This window comes from Ovis aries, chromosome X (assembly GCF_016772045.2).
Source record: "Ovis aries strain OAR_USU_Benz2616 breed Rambouillet chromosome X, ARS-UI_Ramb_v3.0, whole genome shotgun sequence".
Classification (NCBI taxonomy): Eukaryota; Metazoa; Chordata; class Mammalia; order Artiodactyla; family Bovidae; genus Ovis; species Ovis aries.
Window position 1 is genome coordinate 103,796,886 of NC_056080.1, and position 6,639 is coordinate 103,803,524.

General features: G+C 41.5%; 1 non-coding gene across 1 annotated transcript; it reads right to left on the bottom strand.

Moving 5' to 3' along the window:
* Nucleotides 1-2,329: 2,329 nt before the first annotated feature.
* TRNAC-ACA (transfer RNA cysteine (anticodon ACA)) lies at nt 2,330-2,401 on the bottom strand. Its single transcript has one exon. It is a non-coding gene; the product is annotated as a tRNA-Cys (tRNA).
* Nucleotides 2,402-6,639: the final 4,238 nt, after the last annotated feature.

The window sequence follows — 6,639 nt, forward strand, 5'->3', positions numbered from 1 at the left end:
CCTTATGACCCAGCAATCCCACTTCTGGGCATACACACCGAGGAAACCAGAATGGAAAGAGACACATGTACCCCAATGTTCATCGCAGCACTGTTTATAATAGCCAGGACATGGAAACAACCTAGATGTCCATCAGCAGATGAATGGATAAGAAAGCTGTGGTACATATACACAATGGAGTATTACTCAGCCGTAAAAAAGAATTCATTTGAATCAGTTCTGATGAGATGGATGAAACTGGAGCCGATTATACAGAGTGAAGTAAGCCAGAAAGAAAAACACCAATACAGTATACTAACACATATATATGGAATTTAGGAAGATGGCAATGACGACCCTGTATGCAAGACAGGGAAAGAGACACAGATGTGTATAACGGACTTTTGGACTCAGAGGGAGAGGGAGAGGGTGGGATGATTTGGGAGAATGACATTCTAACATGTATATTATCATGTAAGAATTGAATCGCCAGTCTATGTCTGACGCAGGATGCAGCATGCTTGGGGCTGGTGCATGGGGATGACCCAGAGAGATGTTATGGGGAGGGAGGTGGGAGGGGGGTTCATGTTTGGGAATGCATGTAAGAATTAAATATTTTAAAATTTAAAAAATAAAAAAAAAAACACTAACTTAAAAAAAAAAAGAAAACAGGCAAAATACATGAACAGATGTTTCACAGAGGCAGATTCATAGGTGGTAAATAAGTACATGAAGAGATAGTCAATGTCATTAGCCGTTAGGGAAATGCAAAATAAACTACAGTGAAATAACACTACACACCTATCAGAATGACTAAAATTAAAAACAGTGACAACACCAAATCCTGGCAAGGATACAGGGAAATTGGGTGACATACACTACTGATGGGGATGTAAAATGGTATACTCTGGAAAACTGTTTAGTAGTTCCTCAACATGTTAAATACAGAGTTCCCAAATGACCCTGTGTTATATAAATGTGTCAAAGATGGCCTTGGTATATTGATTCTATGTTGTTTATTTCTTCAAAGCAGGCCAGCACTCATTCAATCAAAAGCTCATCAGCACCAAGCTCTAATTTTTATACAACCAGATTTTTAGCCATTTAGAGTCTGCCAGCCTTGCATAGCTCAGAAAACTATACCCAACATCTACTAGCCACAGATTAGATAAAAGCCCCCAAGCCACCGAAAAGTGTTCTTAAGAGTCCTCTGACCCAGAGAATCCCCACCATACTGCTGAGGAACATCATCTAGACGTGAAAGCTCTAGCTCTAATCTTCATCTCCCCTTGCCATCCACCACTTCACAAAATGAAAGGGGTAAGTTTGGACCCAGAAACAGATGTTCACAGAGGCAAGGTGATGTCAGTACGGCCAGGTGATGATGCAGGTATATGGGACTGACGCAGCTACAAGCCAGAGAGTAATGGCCACCACCAGGAGCCAGGAGGAGACAATGAAAAGTTCTACCAAGTCAGACTCTCATAAGGATCATGGCCCCACCAATACCTTGATTTTGAACATCTTGCCTCCAGAACTGTGAGACAATAAATTCTTTTCATTTTAAGCTGCACAGTTTGTGATACTTTGCTGAAGACCTAGCAAATTAATACCCCATGTAATATTACTCAGCAATAAAAGGAATGAACTATTGATAAACACAACAGACTTCTACATGAGAATATAGTTGATTTTTACAGTAAAACAGTAAAAGTGAACAACAACAAAATATGTCCAACCCCATAAGGTCATTACATGAGCAGAGTGCACTCTACAGTAGATCCTTATTTTTTGAAAGAACATTTTAGAAATTAAGGGCTAGTTAATGGTTGTCAGGGTTCAAGGAGGGGAGTAGCAAGAAAGGGACCTGGGTATGGCTGTAAAAGTGCAACACAAAGAATCTTTGTGGATATGTTCTATATCTTGACTATGGTGGTGGGTACATGAACCTGAATAAGTAACAACAGTGTATAGGACTTGATACACACACACAAATAAATACAAAAAACTAGGATAAACAGAATAAAATCCGTGAATTTCATGCCAATATCCTGGTTGTGATGTTACACTGTATAGATTTGCAAAATGTTACCATTTGGGGAATTGAACAAAGTCTGAATTATTTCTTATAACTGCATCTGAACCTATGATTATCTCAATAAAAATTTTCAAGTGAAAGAAAACATAACCTTGTTGTTAAGGAAAGGAAAAAAGAAAAGGAAAGTGAAGTCGCTCAGTCGTGTCCAACTCTTTGCGACCCCATGGACTGTAGCCTACCAGATTCCTCCGTCCAAGGCATTTTCCGGGCAAGAATACTGGAGTAGGTTGCCATTTCCTTCTCCAGGAGATCTTCCCTACCCAGGGATTGAACCTGGGTCTCCTGCATTGTAGGCAGATGCTTTACCATCTGAGCCACCAGGGAAGTTAAGAACAGACTTTAAATGGGAAGAGTGACAAAAGGGAGAACTGTTAGGAAACTTGCAGAAATCCAGGAGAGAAATCGATACTGGCTTCAACTTGGGGTATAGCAGTAGGAAGAAGTTTAATTGGATTCCGAATATATAGTGTTTTGAAAGTAGAACTAAGAGAATTTACCAACAGATGCATGTAGGATGTGAGAGGAAGGGGCATGTCAAGAATGACTTGAAGGTTTTAAGATGGAGAAGGCTGTAGATGCAGAGGGTTTGGGAGTAGAGTTGGGGGAATGGATTAAGATAGTAAAGCTAGGGGATGACATCAGTTCAGTTCAATCACTCAGTTGTGTCCAACTCTTTGCAACCCCATGGACTGCAGCATGCCAGGCTTCCCTGTCCATTACCAACTCCCAGAGGTTACTCAAACTCATGTCCATTAAGTTGGTGATGCCATCCAACCATCTCATCCTCTGCCATCCCCTTTTCCTCCTGCCTTCAATCTTTCCCAGCATCAGGGTCTTTTTCCAATGAGTCAGTTCTTCATATCAGATGGCCAAAGTATCAGAGTTTCAGCTTCAGCATCAGTCCCTCCAATGAATATTCAGGACTGATTTTCTTTAGGATGGATTGGTTTGATCTCCTTGCTGTCCAAGGGACTCTCAAGAGTCTTCTCCAACACCACAGTTTAAAAGCATCAGTTCTTCAGTGCTCAGCTTTCTTTATTGTCCAACTCTCACATCCATACATGACTACTAGAAAAACCATAACTTTGACTAGACGGACCTTTGTTGGCAAAGTAATATCTCTGCTTTTTAATATGCTGTCTAACTTTGTCATAGCTTTTAGGGGATGACATATCATCAAGCAAATAATTGTAGATAGAGAAAATGAAAAACTAAAAACTGAGACCTCCAAGAAGTTTCTAAAAGAAGGGACTCAAAAATGTATCTCAAAAAGTTTAGATTATCCAACTGTGAGAGTAAGGAATACCAAGTGTGTGGATTCCCAGACTAGTTGCAATAAGGAGTCTGCAGCCGACAAGCTGGAGATTATTGAGTTTGGGCCTTATGACTTGAGTTTATGTGTCCCACAAGAAACCTAGGAGTAAAGTACCCTCCCCCTGCATACCCACTCCTCTAGAAAAAAACCTCAAAAGACACAAAACAAAAAACAGCAGGTCCACAGTGGCTGATTTCAAATTCTGCAAAGAAATCCCTGAGTGGGCAGAGACTCACTGTGTAAATATTGTGAAAAACTATTACACTTCATTCTGCCACCTGATCTTATCTTTCCACTGGGAGCTGGGATGTTTCCCTCAGATTTAGCCTGTCAGTCTTATGGTTGTTACAGACTCCAGAAGACATGCAATCCTGGTTGCCACCCTCCCCATCATGCTTCTCACCCCATCTGTTGGTGTTCTTCATTTTCTGTACTGGTATTAGAATTTCCCTCTGGGACCCCAATTAGGGCGTGCTTACCAAGCAAAACTAATATGCCCTCTGTAGGAAGTGTATGCGGCAGAGTTCCACGTATTCTTTTGAGGGGACTTGAAGTAACAACAGTGTTCCCATAACGCCTGTCACTCCTGGATAGAACCAGAGGGGGAGTAGAAATAAGGGAGGAAGGGAAAGAGAATGGGAACACTTTGGGACACAGCTGCCATCTACTGCTGCTCTGCCATGCCTAGAAAAGCAAAGAAAACTGAAGGCAAATGCTCAGTTTGCTTGGCCCCCAGTGAGGCCGCAATATCTCTAAGCCAATTAGTTACACAGAGGGTGGTAAGGTTGCTCAGTCTGGAGAAGTGAAGCATGGAAAGAATTAGGGAGGAAACAGGAGATATTTTCAGTTTTAAGAAACATGGCTATCACTACTGGTGACACGGGAATAATGGAGAAATCTGGTTTTCTGCACTGTGGCTTCAAAGGTCAGATCTAGCAATGTCAGCAGGGTACGGGAGGCAGAGGAAAATGGGCTTAGTCAGGGACAAAACTTTCCATAAGCAGAGGATACTTGCCTATCAACCTGCCTCTCCATCCCTGTGATTGGTGCCTTCTAGGGAATTCCATGTTTGCAGACATGAGGGAGAAGGTGCAGAGGACCAGAATCATGTGGGCCACTGGTCAAAAGCCTAGATTCTCAAGTCCCACTCCAGGCCTCCTGAAAAAGATTCTCTGTAGGAGGGCTCTGTGCTATCTGTATTTTAATAAGCTCCCCTACATGATGCTGATTTAAAGCGTATCCACATTGTAGGCTTTGAAAATCCCTAAGTCAGTGGTCCTTTAAGACTCTTTCAAAAATAAATAAATAAATAAAATAGCAAGACAGGCATGACCAAAAAAAAAAAAAAAAAAAAGACTCTTTCCAACTCCAAGAAGCCAGGACTCTAGTCTCTAGCCCCAGTGCCAGTCAATATAGCCTAGAGAGAAGTGGGTCAAGGAAGAAGTTGCTTTGCAGAGTTAAGGAAAAGGAGACACATACCTCCAAAGAAAAGACTTTCAAGAGGCTCTAGCTCTCCTGGTAAGGGAAGGTACAATTGCAGGAGCATTGTATCAGGAGTCACACAGTACTCCTGCCTTTGGTGACTACACTTTAAACATTAATAACAGCTCACATAGTTACAAGTATTGAGTCTACTATGTGCCAAATACTTTGCTAAGGACTTTACATTCCTTTTTTTCCTTATAATAACTGAGAGAGACAGTGTGCTGTGCTTAGTTGCTCAGTCACGTCCAACTCTTTGCAACCCCATGGACTGTAGCCTGCCAGGCTCCTCTGTCCATAGAATTCTCCAGGCAAGAATACTGGAGTGTGTTGCCATGCCCTCCTCCAGGGGATTTTGCCAACCCAGGGATCGAACCAAGTCTTTGTGGATGTCTTGAGTTCTATTACCCTTCAAGTCCTCCCTGCTCAATTGTATGGGTGATTGTATACCTCTGCGAAGTGGCTTTTCTGGCTGCCCTGAGTCCCACCACTTTACTGCCTCCACACCTACAAAAGAATGGCGCTTATCTCTCTGGGTGGATGCACATCTGCATCAGTTGCATAGCTTTGAAAGTGGAGAGCGGGCTGGGTTCAACCTCCTTGAACTCCCTTGGCGGTCTGATCTGCTCAAATCTGCACAGCATACCTTGTGGCCACTCTGCCCAGTACTTCTTCTGGTCTTTAGCCCCAGAAGCTGCCTCACCTCATGGAGGTGAGAAAGGAGGAAATTATTCACTGAGGGACACCCAGACGTTGGCGAAGAGAACCAGAAAAGGGTCTACTGAACTTCTTGGATGTGTAGATTAATATTTTCTGTCAATTTGGGGAAATGTGCAGTTATATTAACTCTTTGAATATACTTTCTTCCCTTTTTTTCCCCTCTCTTTTCCTTTTAGGATCCCCATTATGCATATTGTGACATACTTTATGGTGTCCCACAAGTCTCTGAGGCTTTTGTTCACTTTTTTCTTTCTGTTCCTCAGACTGTATAATCTTGATCGATCTATTTTCAAGTTTAGTAATTCTTTCTTTTGCCAGGTCATATCTGCTTCTGAGCCCTTCTACTGAACTTTTCATTAAGTGATGATAGTTTTCAGATCCAGAATTTTCACCACCTTATTTTTATAATGTCTATCTCTTCATTGATAGTCTCTAATGAGAAATTATCACTATACCTTCCTTTAATTCTTCAAATGTAGTTTCCTTTACTTCCTGGAACATATGTATAAAAGTTACTTGAAAGTCTTTGTCCGCTAAGACCCCCCTCAGACAGTTTCTGCTTTCTACTTTTCTACTTCCTACTTTTCTACTGTCCTGAATATGGGTCATACTTTTCTGTTTCTTTGTATATATAATAATATTTTGTTGAGAACTGGGCATTTTAGATAATATTATAGCAACAGTAAACTAACCTCCCTCTGGGGCTTTTTTTTTTTTTTTTTTTTGTCTAATGGCTTAGCTGGACTAATTCTAGGAATTCTATTTCCCCTGTAGTGGGTAGTGTCAAAAGTTTCTGCAGAGGTTTTTTTGTTTGTTTGTTTTTTCCCCTTTTTTATTTTTAAGTCTAGCTTCCTTGAGTTTGCTGTTGAGTCAGCATAGCTTTGTGGTTAAGCCATCAATTAGTCAGAAGCTGTGCCTAAGTCCCTAGATCCAGTGAGGTCTTCATCCTTTTCCATTGGATCTGTGGCTTGCAGACTGCTTTCGCAGTTCAGGGGGAAACCAGTCAGTCAGGGACTTGTATTTTGGAAGTGCTTTCTCTAGTCAT